The sequence below is a fragment of the Leuresthes tenuis genome, unplaced genomic scaffold, assembly GCF_036924035.1.
Source record: "Leuresthes tenuis unplaced genomic scaffold, fLeuTen1.0.hap1 SCAF_17, whole genome shotgun sequence".
Lineage (NCBI taxonomy): Eukaryota > Metazoa > Chordata > Actinopteri > Atheriniformes > Atherinopsidae > Leuresthes > Leuresthes tenuis.
In genome coordinates, this window is record NW_027325371.1 from 24,983,766 (window position 1) to 25,000,334 (window position 16,569).

Below are 16,569 nucleotides of genomic sequence, written 5' to 3' on the forward strand. Positions count from 1 at the left end.
GTATTCGGCTGCAAGTAGGTGGGAATGTTCGACCATAATTTGTAAAAAGCGGGTAAGAAAAGGTTCGAATGCCCGACTATATATTAACAAAAGTGGGAGGAGAGGTCTTCGGATGAGAGTGGGTGAGAATTTCCAACCATAATCTATAAAATGCGGTGAAAAAAAAGGTGTGAATACCCCATAGAACACTAAAAGGTGAAGCGGAAGTGTTCGGCTGCAAGAAGGTGTGAATGTCAGACCATAGTTGGTAAAAAGCGGGTAAGAAAAGGTTAAAATACCCAACTGTACACAATCAATAACGGGAGCGGAGGTGTTAGGCTACTAAAAGATGTGAAAGTCCGACCCTGGTTTGTAAAAAGCAGGTAAGAAAAGCTGCGAATGCCCGACAATGTATGATTAAAAGAGGGAGCGGAGGTTTTCGGCTGCAAGAAGGTCTGAATGTCCAACCATAATTTGTAAAAACCGGGGAAGAAAAGGCTCGAAAGCCCGACTATACACAATCAAAAGCGGAAGCGGAGGTGTTCAGCTGAAAGAAGGTCTGAATGTCCATCAATAATTGCTAGAAAACATGAAAGAAAATTTTCGAATATCAAACCACACATGATCATAAGTGGGAGAGGAGGTGTTCAGCTGCAAGAAGGTGTGAATTTCCACCCATAATTACTGAAAAATGGGTAAGAAAAGGTGCAATTTACCTCTTCCTTATTTTTTGTTTTTTCGTTTGGTGTCATCTGACATCTTTGATTTGCATGGTGCAAAGATTCAATTCTTCATAATGGTCCCCGTACCCAGGAGCCGCCGGTGTAACGTGTGCCACTGTACCCACAACCTATCAGGCTCTGTGGTTAGAGTGGGTCCTCCAATAACCTTCCATTCCTAATCTCGCCGCTCCGTACCCCCCATGCTCCCTGGGCGCTGAGTGTGTCACCCCGTGCATGTGTGTGTTCAACAGGTGCCAACCTGGATGAGTCAGATGCGGAGAGTCATTTCGTGTGACTACATGACAATAAAGTAATCTTAATAAAGTCATCTTAGTTACTTACATTGATTCTTTACCATTCAAATGGTTATTAGTATGCCATGAGAGACCCAGAGGAAACAAGTTTTGCTTTTTTGATATTTTTATGATAATTTAAGTATTGTGGTTGAAAGAAACATACTGCAACAATTTTTTTTCAAAAACATTGTTCATTTATTTTTTCTGGACTGTCCCTTGTGGTGGACATCGGGTCTTGTTTGATATAAAATGTAATGATGTAATGTTATAATACCGAATTCATTTTCATGTGGATTTCTTTTAAAAAATCTTCTTATTTCATAAACATTAAAATAGATGAAGACATCTGAATGATCTGGCTATTTTACATGAGGGAGGAAATCAGCACATTTCTGTCTGACCTATACTATCGCAATTTCTCACTGTCAACTCTTCAAACTACCAAACAGGGTTAGTTAAACATGGCACCAAAATAAACACATATTTACTGGAATATCCTTACTGGTACTCCCCACAATAAACATTTGAACAAGAATTTAAACTTAGCAGAACACCCAACAATGTTTGAATACTCAAATTTACGGCATCACATACAGCTCCAAATCACAGTGTATCATGAATGGTACAACAGGAAACAGTTTTTGGCCTTTGAAACACACAGAAACATGTTATGCTTGATGCACTTGACATATGTGTCCCCTTTGCATCCCTCTCTTCTGCACCGTGATGAATGAGCAGCCTCCTCCATCTTTGGCAAATGGACTGCCCTGTATTTTTGGACATTGGCATTGGCTGAGGCATTGGCTGAGGTTCAACAGGCCTCCTCTTCTTTGTTGGAATGTACTCTTCATCAGTACTCATCTCTTCATCATCACTGGCCACATTGTCAGCCTTGTGATCTCCCTGTGCCTGAGCAATCATCTCCTCAGCCAGCAGCAGTTTGAAGTCGAAATACTGCAGCCTCTCTTTCTCTGGTTTTCCAGAGACTTGGTGGTCTGACCTGTACTCGATCCAGCTGCCAGGTCAACAAAATGCAGGTCCATTTTCTTGTGCGGCTTGACATTGGATAGAAGCTGATCATGCGGTCGCACAAACCGAAGCCGCCCATGTTTTTGTTGTATTCAGCTACAACAGCTGGTCGAGGCACAGTAACATGGAGCTTCTCTTTTGTTGACCATCTCATGCAACTGTCCTGGGGCTGTATCCCACGGACAGTGGAGGCCATCAAGACTGCCTTGTTATCCTGTCACTTTGTCACGGCAACCTCAGATGGTTTTTTAACAACCATTTCAGATTTACCTCTTCCTTATTTTTTGTTTTTTCGTTTGGTGTCATCTGACATCTTTGATTTGCATGGTGCAGAGATTCAATTCTTCATAATGGTCCCCGTACCCAGGAGCCGCCGGTGTAACGTGTGCCACTGTACCCACAACCTATCAGGATCTGTGGTTAGAGTGGGTCCTCCAATAACCTTCCATTCCTAATCTCGCCGCTCCGTACCCCCCATGCTCCCTGGGCGCTGAGTGTGTCACCCCGTGCATGTGTGTGTTCAACAGGTGCCAACCCGGATGAGTCAGATGCGGAGAGTAATTTCGTGTGACTACATGACAATAAAGTAATCTTAATAAAGTCATCTTAGTTACTTACATTGATTCTTTATCATTCAAATGGTCATTAGTATTCCATGAAACTGTGTATATTACAGTGGTCTCTTAAAGTGAAAGAAAGTTGAACTGTTTTGACAATAATTAAAACCAGATTTATTCTGCGGGAAGCTCCCTGAGGTTGTAATTGCAAGACAGTTTCTCCTGAAATCCCTCAAGTCAAGATGAAGCACAGGTCTGCTACTCAGGCTTTGTGGACTCTTCTTTTATAACAAACCCTTACACAGAAAAATGTGAAAATGTGGTTAAAACATTTTTGAGATGCTTCATTATATTTTCACCAACAACTCCTTATCATCTGAGACTTTTAACTGTGATATCTTTGGTGCTCGGGCAGGAATCTCTACACTGGCACAAGGTCTCCATCTTCTGGAGAGAGTGCTGCAGGAGTGGTGACAGTGCAGCTCAGATTAGGTTTCTCTGGAGAATCATGCTGCTCTGCAGCAATCTTAGGAATTTTCTAAAGTAATGCATGAATTATGGACCTCTATTAATCATTCAGTCACCAAGAGGTTAATTATGTGTATGCAACTTGAATCTTTATGGAAGTAAAAATTCTGCTCAGCAGCACTTCTCCCCTGGTGAAAAGTAAATGTGCCAAGAAAACATCAACTTTAGCACATTTGACTGTACTTGACAGTGACAATTGGGGAAACCGGGAATGTTCACTCTGACTTTAAATATTTGCTGAACAATCAGGGATTCCGTGCAGGAGCTCAGTGGTCCTGATCTGCATTATTGATACAAAGAGCAGTGAGACAATGGCAGGTTCATACAGAATAAAGACACATTTAGATCCAAACACAGTCTGTAAACATACCTTCATGCTGTCTGCCTTGATAGACAGTTTGGACCCAATATACTACAAACTATCATGTCTGACCTTCCAAATGACGCATTATCTTAGAAATCTAATGCTGCTGAAAAGTACAGTACCTATGCAAGACGGGTGATGATGACAAAATGACTCACACATTAGTTGGATATATTCGCTCATAATCAAAGGCGCAAAGGAAAAAGTTTGTCCTTAGCGTTCAGTGTTCAGATTGGCCTGAGCCGTCTCTTCTTCCCTAGACGGCTCATGTCTGTAGAGATATGAAATGCATGTTTGATCACTCCTATGCACTGTTCAATGCTGTTGTCTGCTGGGGGAGTTGCACTTAAGACAAAAACTGTAGGTGTGTCAGAAAAGTTTGCTTTTTATCATTAAATAAAAGTCACAGCCAGAGAGGCCAGTTCATATCAAAACTTCACAAGGAGAAGAAGAAGGAATGTTGTCTCCCCACTGATCGTTATCTTTATAGCTCCCCAAATAAGGAGATGCCTCCAAACTAAGGAGATATGCCAGACCTGGGCACATAGGGTATTGTATGTATGTGTGTGTGTGTGTGTCACCTAATAAAAGAGCAAGGGAAGCAACCACTCGTTGGAGAACTCTTGTGAATCTGCAGAGAGTAGGTTCGGGTGTTGTTCTCCCCTTGCAAGTAAAATACTGAGGCCTCTGAGGGATTTCTTGGTTTCATGCCGTTGTCTGTTAGTTAATTTTAATTCTAACAAGGTGCCTGGACAAACTGGTGAAAAAGACTTGTTCTGTGGTAGGCAGAAGGCTCGACCCTCTCGGTGCTGTGGTGGAGCAACGGATGAGGAGGAAATCATATTCTGTTTTGGAGAACAATAAACATCCTCTCCACAGCATCCTGGCAGGAGAGAGGAGCAGCTGCAGTGAGAGGCTCATCTCACTGAACTGCAGGACTGAGAGGTTCAGGAGGTCCTTTGTCCCCACAGCCATAAGGCTTTTTAACAGCGACTGCTGACATGTTCTTCTCAAATTTATTTAATTAGTCATTGATTATTATTATGATTGTTGTTGTTGTCTAATATACAATCATTGGAAATATTTATATTTTAATGAGCTACTTGACTAATTTGAATTTCCCTCACTGGGGGATGAATAAAATATTTATCTATTCTATTCTATTCTATTCTATTCTATTCTATTCTATTCTATTGTAGCCACCTAAAACTCACTTTTATTTTGAGGCTTTTTTAAATGGGGAAAAAGAGAACAAAGTGAGGAAAGGTGGGACAGATGAACCCCAGCAGTCTAATCCTATAGCAGCTTAACTATGGGATGTTTCAGGATCACCTGAGCCATCCCTAACTATAAGCTTTATCAAAAAGGAAAGTTTTAAGCCTAATCTTAAAAGTGGAAAGGGTGTCTGCTTCAGTTTGAATGTGGAAAAAGGTTTATTTTGGAAACATTTTAAAAACTGACATTATTCTGTCTTGGAAAACACTGCTAGTGGGAAACATTACACTGGTTGCTGAAAACTGGCAGAAGTGGACCTTCCAACGTGACAGTGACATGAAGTATTCAGCTGAAGTCGTCAAGTGATTAACAGAGAACAAAAATCAACATTCTGGAATCCGGACTTCAATTCCATTCAGAATCTGTGGTTGGAATCACAGACCAGAAGAGAGACAGAACAGAGGCCTTCACACCTGCAGATCATCACAGAATGAGGTCCAATTTTCCAGTGGAGGCATGAAGAAAGCAGTCATGAGTACCATAACATACAATGAATGCATTAAAACTGACCTGGACAATAATATTTTGAGATTTCACAGAAAAAAGTTTAAAAATGTATAATCATAAAACTGAACAAGAGAGCAAAACAACACACAAGATGGTGACTGAGAACGGAATGCCATTGCTCTTTTTTAGTCTTATCACTAAATTGTGATGTCATCACTGATGACATCACTGATGACATCACAATCTCTCTTCTGGTCTTCTGGTCATCACTGATGATGACATCACAATTGATGTCACCACTGATGTTGTTTGACATCACAATTGATGTCACCACTGATGTTGTTTGACATCACAAATGTTATATAGGCCAGACATTTTCCCTCCTATTTCACAGTTCGTCAGGAGTTTATCTGAAGAAACACGTCCAGTTTTCGAAGCGAATTTGAAAGTCACAGCAAACGGTTTTCACATCGTCTAAAAAAACAACACTTAATTACTATCTTAAATAGTAATTTTGACAAACTATTAAAAACAACACTTAATTACTATCTTAAATAGTAATTTTGACAAGCTCTTAAAAACAACAAGCAAAATGAGTCAAACCAAGATATCATCTGCTCCACTTCAGTGGTGTGACATGGTAGAGGACGATTTACCTGAGGATATCTACACATATACCATTACTTTTGGCGATAATGAAGGTTATGAGGAACCCACCAACAGGTCAGAAAATGAGCTGTGTGAAAAAGAACAATGCCAGGCCTCTGAGGATTCCCCGTCTCCTCAAACAGTAAATGACGAAGAGGAAAAAGAACCATCCCAGGTCTCTGCTGCGGCTGTGACTCCTCATTCCGAGGACGTCCAGCTGGTGCAGGATCATCCCCAGGCCTCCAAAGTACGTTGCGTCACGTGGAAGTTTCCAAATTCACAAACCGACAAACAAGCCCAGGCCTCCAACAAATATAACATTACTTTTGGCAGTAATGAAAGTTATAAGAAACCCACCAACAGGCAAGAAATTTTAACATCAAGCCTAGAAAATGACCTGTTTGAAAAAGAACAATCTCAGGCGTCCTACAATTATAACATTACTTTTGTCAGTAAGGAAAGTTATAAGGAACCCACCAACAGGCGAGAAATTTTAAAATCAAACCTAGAAAATGACCTGTTTGAAAAAGAACAATCTCAGGCGTCCTACAAATATAACATTACTTTTGGCAGTGATGAAAGTTTGGAGGAACCCACCAACAGATCAGAAATGTTGGACGTGTTGGAAAAGGAACAATCCCAGGTCTCTGCTGCGGCTGTGACTCCTCATTCCGAGGACGTCCAGCTTGTGCAGGATCATCCCCAGGCCTCCAAAGTTCGTCGCGTCACGTGGAAGTTTCCAATTTCACAAACCGAGGAGATTCCCTCTAATGCCTCTGCTGCCGACGATGATTATGGATCAGAAAAATTACAGGAATCTTACCAACATAATAAGGACAAGATCAACTATTTATACCATCGGATGGATATTGTCAGGACTAAGCTGCTGAAAAAGAATTTCTTTCTAACACGAGAAAAAGACAGAAGAGTCGCAGCAGAGAATAGCTGCTCCATTTCTGAGAAAAAACTCAAGGACCTGGAAAACTGTTTGAAGTGTGAGCGTCATCTCCGTGAAAAGTGTGAGCAGGAGCTCAAGGAATGCAATGACGTAATTGCAGAATTGATTGAAACACTGAAACCACCAGTATCTGAAACTGAATATCAGTCAGTTGTAAAAGAGGTAGAGAGCTTGAAAGAACAACTCAAAGAAAAGACTGCCTCCAATATTGATCTTGCCTCCAAACTAAAGGCACAGGAGGAGGAAACAAAGACACAGGAAAAGAAGGTGGCAGAACTTATGAAGGCTGTATTTCTATCCCTCATCATCAAGCCAGAAGAAAAAACAGAGCTGTACATCCTCCCAGAACTCCATTTAGATCAGATACGTCTTCCACCAAAGAACATAACTGTAGAAGAGCTGGCTTCACAAGTGGAAGTATCGAATCCAGAAGTGGATGGAGTCAACAAAACAGAACCACAAGGGATCCCTGAGCCACCAAAAGAGAACGTTACATCAAAGAAGCGTCGGCGCAAGAACAAAAAGATGCCAGAAACCATTGTAAAGAACCTGCCTGAAGTCATCCAGGAACCTCAAGACACGGAGGACATTTCATCACCGATTTATATCCAGGAACCAGAGAAGATTTCTGAACCCGTGGAAGAAAAGGAAATAGAAAGGGCTTCTGAAGACTCACAGGAAGTGATTCCATCAGATTTGGCTCATCAGGCTGGAGTGCCACAACCAGACGTGGTCCCAGAGCTGGTGAGTGACATCGAAATGGAATTAGTCCCACAACCAAAAGATGTCTCAGAGCCACCAAAGGAGAAAGTTTCCTCTAAAAAGCGTCGGCGCGAAAGCAAAAAGACGGTAGAGACCATTATAAAGAACGACCAGTCTGAAGTCATGCAGGAAACTCAAGACACGGAGGACATTTCATCACTGATCGTTGTCCAAGAACCACTTCCAAAGCAAAATCAAGAAAGAACTTTCATTGTCATCGAAATGGAACCAGCCTCTAAACAGTCAGAGGACTCTCCAACATCAAACCCCTTACATACCACAGAAGACTTGTCTCTTCAACTTGCAGTACCAGAACAAGCAGTGGACAAGTTTAACCCCTCAGAAGAAAGACCAGAGCTGCCTTCAATGTGGAGGCTCTTCAAAAAATATATGACGCCAAAACATCGTAGACAATACAAATACAACAACATCAAGAGAGAAAGTAGCAGCAGCGTTTAGTATTCGCGCACAAGACTAGTCATCCAATGAAATCTCTATACCTCCTGTTACAGTAACATCAATAAAAATACTTCAAATGTATCTATCTTTTGCACGACTCTATCTTTTCATCCTGAACAACTGATTCAGGATGTGGGGATTTATGCTGGAAGCATCCCCACATGTGAGAATCTGGTGTTCTCACAACTGTTCAGAGCATTATTGTGTCATTCAAATAAGAATATGAATAAGATCCTACACAAATTATTATTACATTGATTTATGTGTTTAAATAAAATAAAACATGAAAAAAAAAATTACGCACTTGTTTGGATTCTTTTATCAAAATAAGAAACAATTAAAAGGTCATTTTCTTCAAAAGTTATTCTTCCAAAGACAAATAAGGTATTTTTGATATTGTTGAGGGTTTGATATCCCCTTTTATTGTACACATTTATGCACTGTGCTTACATAGAGTTGATACACTCCTTTTTTAAAGGAACAAGCATTGACCGCACAGTGTGAAGTGTTAGAACACTACATGCTTACAGGGGGAGTCAAAACAGGTCAAAATATTTGAATAATGAATAGATTTTACTGGTGTTAAAAGATGAGTTTCCCTGTTTAGTGTCACGGCAGCTGGAATGTACATCAGCATATGAATTAGTGTCTAACAGGAGGACTCCACTCTGGACGCAGCAGAGGACGTCTTGAGAAAGTGGAGCCAAAGAGAGTAAAACCTCCAAGCTGCTTAAAGCTGCTTGATCTGACTGCCCAGGTGTTTTTTGTGTGTTTGACCCATCAAACACACCTCCATCCTCTTACACATGAGGAAACTCTGGTGCTCTGCTGCATTTCTCAATAGAAATTAAATATATGTATACATGTGATTTTGTTTAAAAAGTTAGATAACGTATGTGTGGAACACTTTAACTGCAGGAGTATTTGTTGGAATGAAACAATGCAAAAAGTTCAATAAACTTTTAGTAAATTGTTGCTCGTGTTCTTTAGCCTCATCAGAGCCATGTTTCCTCTTGCCTGCGGAAGGATTAAAGATCTTGGACTTTCTATATAAAGACAGTGGAACAAAGAGTAGATTTTATTCACCAATCTGACAACATCATTTACAACAAAAAGTACTCTTCAACAGAACAGAAAGATTCAGGAAACACTGAACAGCATCAACACCTGAACTCATTCAGCAGTGTGGTGAAAACAGAAAAATACTGAAACTTCTCTGTTTAAAGGAGAAACTTTCAGCTGTGGGGCAAGATTTCCCTGCAGGCTCCTGATTTTCTCTTTGTTCGCTCAGTCTGTTGTTTTCTGTCCTCACTTTAATCAACACAGTCCGACAGTAAAAGCTCATTCTCCCTCTTTATCTGGTGTTTACATCACTGTGTCGACAGCACAGTTACACATGTATGCTGTTAAGTCAACGTTCACTTTTTATGCTGTTTCACATGTTCTGCTTTGAACATAAAATCTGACATCATTGGAGCTTTTATCATTAGCATCAAATATTTAAAAGAACGTTGTTGGACATAAAAACACATTTTTCATTTTTAACAGACTTCAATAAATTCAAATTGTAAGAATATGTGTGTCAGACAGGAATAACGGGATCACACTCCTCAGCCTCCCTGGTAAGGTCTATTCGGGTGTACTGGAGAAGAGGAACGACATTTTCACAGTTTTCTGTGTAAAGGTTCGTTATAAAAGAAGAGTCCACAAAGCCTGAGTAGCAGACCTGTGCTTCATCTTGACTTGAGGCATTTCAGGAGAAACTGTCTTGCAATTATAACCCCAGGGAGCCTCCCGCAGAATGAATCTGGTTTTAATTATTGTCAAAACTGGTAAACTTTCTTTCACTTTAGTCTCATGGCATACTAATAACCATTTGAATGATAGAGGATCAGTGTAAATAACTAAAATTATTTAATTTAATATTACTCCTCCGCATTTGACCTATCCAGGTTGGGACCTGTTGAACACACACATGCACAGGGTGACACACTCATGGAGACAGATGCCATACACTGGAGCAGTGGGGCAGCCAATTACAGCGCCCGGGGAGCATGGGGGGTACGGAGCCTTCTTCAAGGGCCATGGAGGTGGAGGTGGACTACCAGTGAGTACTGATATTTCCTCACTCTTGTGTTTTGGAGTGACTGAGGGTTTGTTCCACCACCAGAGTTGGATGTCTGTCACTTGCCCCAGAGAGTTGGAGAGTGAGATGATCCAGAGGCTGTGGGATCCTTGGCGGAGATTTTGGGCTGGGTTACCTATTTTATGACAATAAATCTTGTAAAATACCAGTTAGACTCCTGTTTTTTTAAGTCTGCTCAAACCTTGTTTTGATTAAGAACCTGTACGTGTCTTTAGAGTCTTGGGCTCTCAAACCTAGGTGGCGTTGTCAACCTCTTTTAATCACTATATCTTTAGAATCTATAAATATATGAATATAATTTATTTATAAGGCCCACAACCTCCACCAAAGCAGTACGACAGACAAACTGTGGAGCTCCTTTAGTGACAGGTTGTACTATATAAAACGTGTTACGAAGACGTATCACAAGGCATTTACAATGAATACTGGGCCCAATGCTCCCTCTGACAGGCCTTCAGTAACTTCTAATTCACTGTGCACTTCACTCATGTGAGTATAGGAAAGAACTTACTTTGGAGGCACCGATTGTGAAATTGTGGGCCGATACATATGTTAGAAATGACCAGATTTTAAACAAATTAACATCAGTGAAACAATTATATATATATATATATATATGGAAAGGTTAGTATATCAGCCCCTCATCATACTATCCTTGAATGAGCTCAAATTCTTTTAAAAAGGTTTTTTAACCGACCTCTACTATACACTTTCACATCAGAAAAATCCTTTGTGTGTAAAATAACAGTTTCAAAAGCCCCTTTAACATGTTAAAATATGCCCAAATCAATGACTTTTCAGTACTTAACTGACCAAACAAGATGTTCTTGTGAAAAATTTAAAACATAATTTAGGTTTGTTAGCTCTGAGACCCTGGAGGAAATGTTTATGCCTAAATATCTAATATTTCCTGACTGTAAAGTGATTGCAGGTATATTCTGGACCCTACAGTTAATGGGCAGAACTGTGGTCTTAGACCAGTTGATAGAGTAGTCAGAAAGTGCTGAGAATTTATTTATGAGTGTGATCGTGTGTGTGAGAGACGTCTGTGAGTTCTGAAGGAAAAGTAATACATCATCAGCATAAAGACTTATTTTATGCTCAATATTTTGGGATTGGATGCCTTTAATATTTCTATCTTGTCTGATAGAAGCTGCTAAAGGTTTGATGAAAAAAGCAAAAAATGAGGAAGAAAATGGGCAACCCTGTCTTGTACCTCTCTGCAGACTGAAGCTTGGAGAAGTTTGATCATTTGTCCTGACACTTGCATTTGGGGAGCTATATAATATCCTTATCCATTTGATGAAGTGTGACCCAAACCCGAATTTGTTTAATGTTGCGAATAAAAATTTCCAGTTCACTCGATCAAATGCTTTTTCTGCATCTAGAGAGTCGATTGTGGTTTCCAACTTGTTGAAGGTAGAATAGTCTATGAGATTAATGATCCGGTTTGTGAACGAACTGTTGTGCCTACTGCTCTTCAGCCTGTCAAATGAAACGTAGAATTTGAAACGTGACAAATGAACAAAGACCCAAGGAGTTGAGTCATAAACGACTCAATACTGTTTCCTGTGCGAGGACCCGTCAGCCGAGGAGTTGAGTCGTGAACGAATCAATACTGTTTCCTGTCCTGCTGACTGAACTTATGAAGCTGCCGCCTGCCATGTGGTGAGGAAGGCTACTGCATGAAATTGAACAAATCACTCACTGAGACAACTCGTTACTCCCGAGTCATATAAAAAATTAGTTCATATCGAACAAATCGCTCACGAACGACACATCACTATCTATTTGACGAGTTATGCATGAATTCGGATTTTGCAATAAAATTAATTCCTTCTCTCAAACCAAGTTCAAACTGCTTTGTCCTTCATATTTATCTACTTCTAATCTAGTTTCAACAATAAACAACACTGTATTTTGTAGTATGAAAAAGAACCAGACCTAATTTTCAGCAATAAGCTTCTCTCCAGGAGATATGAAAGAATACAGATTTTGCTATAAAATGAAATCCTTCTATCAAACTTACTTAAAACGGTTTGTCCTTATTTCTTCACTTCTGATGAAGTTTCAACAATAAACAACAAACTTTGTATTATGAGAAAGAACCAGACTCATTCTTCAGGAATCCGAAAATAAGCTCTATTTTACGAGTTATGCACGAATTCGGATTCTACTATAAAACGAATTCCTTAACTCAAACCAAGTTAAGACTGCTTTGTCCTTCATATTTATTCATGTCTAATCAAGTTTCAACGATAAACAACGTTGTACTTTGTAGAATGAGAAAGAACTTCTTCAGCAATAAGCATCTCTTGACATATGACGAAATACAGATTTTGCTATAAAATTAATTCCTTCTATCAGCCTGACTTAAAACTGTTTGTCCTCCTTATTTATCCACTTCAAATCAAGTTTCAACAATTAAAAAAATGTTGTAGTTTGAGAAAGAACAACTTAATCTTCAGCAATCAGTATAAAAAGAGGGTAAGAAAAGGTGCAAATGCCAACCATACATCACTAAAAGGTGGAGCGGAAGTATTCGGCTGCAAGTAGGTGGGAATGTTCGACCATAATTTGTAAAAAGCGGGTAAGAAAAGGTTCGAATGCCCGACTATATATTAACAAAAGTGGGAGGAGAGGTCTTCGGATGAGAGTGGGTGAGAATTTCCAACCATAATCTATAAAATGCGGTGAAAAAAAAGGTGTGAATACCCCATAGAACACTAAAAGGTGAAGCGGAAGTGTTCGGCTGCAAGAAGGTGTGAATGTCAGACCATAGTTGGTAAAAAGCGGGTAAGAAAAGGTTAAAATACCCAACTGTACACAATCAATAACGGGAGCGGAGGTGTTAGGCTACTAAAAGATGTGAAAGTCCGACCCTGGTTTGTAAAAAGCAGGTAAGAAATAGCTGCGAATGCCCGACAATGTATGATTAAAAGAGGGAGCGGAGGTTTTCGGCTGCAAGAAGGTCTGAATGTCCAACCATAATTTGTAAAAACCGGGGAAGAAAAGGCTCGAAAGCCCGACTATACACAATCAAAAGCGGAAGCGGAGGTGTTCAGCTGAAAGAAGGTCTGAATGTCCATCAATAATTGCTAGAAAACATGAAAGAAAATTTTCGAATATCAAACCACACATGATCATAAGTGGGAGAGGAGGTGTTCAGCTGCAAGAAGGTGTGAATTTCCACCCATAATTACTGAAAAATGGGTAAGAAGAGGTGCAATTTACCTCTTCCTTATTTTTTGTTTTTTCGTTTGGTGTCATCTGACATCTTTGATTTGCATGGTGCAAAGATTCAATTCTTCATAATGGTCCCCGTACCCAGGAGCCGCCGGTGTAACGTGTGCCACTGTACCCACAACCTATCAGGCTCTGTGGTTAGAGTGGGTCCTCCAATAACCTTCCATTCCTAATCTCGCCGCTCCGTACCCCCCATGCTCCCTGGGCGCTGAGTGTGTCACCCCGTGCATGTGTGTGTTCAACAGGTGCCAACCTGGATGAGTCAGATGCGGAGAGTCATTTCGTGTGACTACATGACAATAAAGTAATCTTAATAAAGTCATCTTAGTTACTTACATTGATTCTTTACCATTCAAATGGTTATTAGTATGCCATGAGAGACCCAGAGGAAACAAGTTTTGCTTTTTTGATATTTTTATGATAATTTAAGTATTGTGGTTGAAAGAAACATACTGCAACAATTTTTTTTCAAAAACATTGTTTATTTATTTTTTCTGGACTGTCCCTTGTGGTGGACATCGGGTCTTGTTTGATATAAAATGTAATGATGTAATGTTATAATACCGAATTCATTTTCATGTGGATTTCTTTTAAAAAATCTTCTTATTTCATAAACATTAAAATAGATGAAGACATCTGAATGATCTGGCTATTTTACATGAGGGAGGAAATCAGCACATTTCTGTCTGACCTATACTATCGCAATTTCTCACTGTCAACTCTTCAAACTACCAAACAGGGTTAGTTAAACATGGCACCAAAATAAACACATATTTACTGGAATATCCTTACTGGTACTCCCCACAATAAACATTTGAACAAGAATTTAAACTTAGCAGAACACCCAACAATGTTTGAATACTCAAATTTACGGCATCACATACAGCTCCAAATCACAGTGTATCATGAATGGTACAACAGGAAACAGTTTTTGGCCTTTGAAACACACAGAAACATGTTATGCTTGATGCACTTGACATATGTGTCCCCTTTGCATCCCTCTCTTCTGCACCGTGATGAATGAGCAGCCTCCTCCATCTTTGGCAAATGGACTGCCCTGTATTTTTGGACATTGGCATTGGGCTGAGGTTCAACAGGCCTCCTCTTCTTTGTTGGAATGTACTCTTCATCAGTACTCATCTCTTCATCATCACTGGCCACATTGTCAGCCTTGTGATCTCCCTGTGCCTGAGCAATCATCTCCTCAGCCAGCAGCAGTTTGAAGTCGAAATACTGCAGCCTCTCTTTCTCTGGTTTTCCAGAGACTTGGTGGTCTGACCTGTACTCGATCCAGCTGCCAGGTCAACAAAATGCAGGTCCATTTTCTTGTGCGGCTTGACATTGGATAGAAGCTGATCATGCGGTCGCACAAACCGAAGCCGCCCATGTTTTTGTTGTATTCAGCTACAACAGCTGGTCGAGGCACAGTAACATGGAGCTTCTCTTTTGTTGACCATCTCATGCAACTGTCCTGGGGCTGTATCCCACGGACAGTGGAGGCCATCAAGACTGCCTTGTTATCCTGTCACTTTGTCACGGCAACCTCAGATGGTTTTTTAACAACCATTTCAGATTTACCTCTTCCTTATTTTTTGTTTTTTCGTTTGGTGTCATCTGACATCTTTGATTTACATGGTGCAGAGATTCAATTCTTCATAATGGTCCCCGTACCCAGGAGCCGCCGGTGTAACGTGTGCCACTGTACCCACAACCTATCAGGCTCTGTGGTTAGAGTGGGTCCTCCAATAACCTTCCATTCCTAATCTCGCCGCTCCGTACCCCCCATGCTCCCTGGGCGCTGAGTGTGTCACCCCGTGCATGTGTGTGTTCAACAGGTGCCAACCCGGATGAGTCAGATGCGGAGAGTAATTTCGTGTGACTACATGACAATAAAGTAATCTTAATAAAGTCATCTTAGTTACTTACATTGATTCTTTATCATTCAAATGGTCATTAGTATTCCATGAAACTGTGTATATTACAGTGGTCTCTTAAAGTGAAAGAAAGTTGAACTGTTTTGACAATAATTAAAACCAGATTTATTCTGCGGGAAGCTCCCTGAGGTTGTAATTGCAAGACAGTTTCTCCTGAAATCCCTCAAGTCAAGATGAAGCACAGGTCTGCTACTCAGGCTTTGTGGACTCTTCTTTTATAACAAACCCTTACACAGAAAAATGTGAAAATGTGGTTAAAACATTTTTGAGATGCTTCATTATATTTTCACCAACAACTCCTTATCATCTGAGACTTTTAACTGTGATATCTTTGGTGCTCGGGCAGGAATCTCTACACTGGCACAAGGTCTCCATCTTCTGGAGAGAGTGCTGCAGGAGTGGTGACAGTGCAGCTCAGATTAGGTTTCTCTGGAGAATCATGCTGCTCTGCAGCAATCTTAGGAATTTTCTAAAGTAATGCATGAATTATGGACCTCTATTAATCATTCAGTCACCAAGAGGTTAATTATGTGTATGCAACTTGAATCTTTATGGAAGTAAAAATTCTGCTCAGCAGCACTTCTCCCCTGGTGAAAAGTAAATGTGCCAAGAAAACATCAACTTTAGCACATTTGACTGTACTTGACAGTGACAATTGGGGAAACCGGGAATGTTCACTCTGACTTTAAATATTTGCTGAACAATCAGGGATTCCGTGCAGGAGCTCAGTGGTCCTGATCTGCATTATTGATACAAAGAGCAGTGAGACAATGGCAGGTTCATACAGAATAAAGACACATTTAGATCCAAACACAGTCTGTAAACATACCTTCATGCTGTCTGCCTTGATAGACAGTTTGGACCCAATATACTACAAACTATCATGTCTGACCTTCCAAATGACGCATTATCTTAGAAATCTAATGCTGCTGAAAAGTACAGTACCTATGCAAGACGGGTGATGATGACAAAATGACTCACACATTAGTTGGATATATTCGCTCATAATCAAAGGCGCAAAGGAAAAAGTTTGTCCTTAGCGTTCAGTGTTCAGATTGGCCTGAGCCGTCTCTTCTTCCCTAGACGGCTCATGTCTGTAGAGATATGAAATGCATGTTTGATCACTCCTATGCACTGTTCAATGCTGTTGTCTGCTGGGGGAGTTGCACTTAAGACAAAAACTGTAGGTGTGTCAGAAAAGTTTGCTTTTTATCATTAA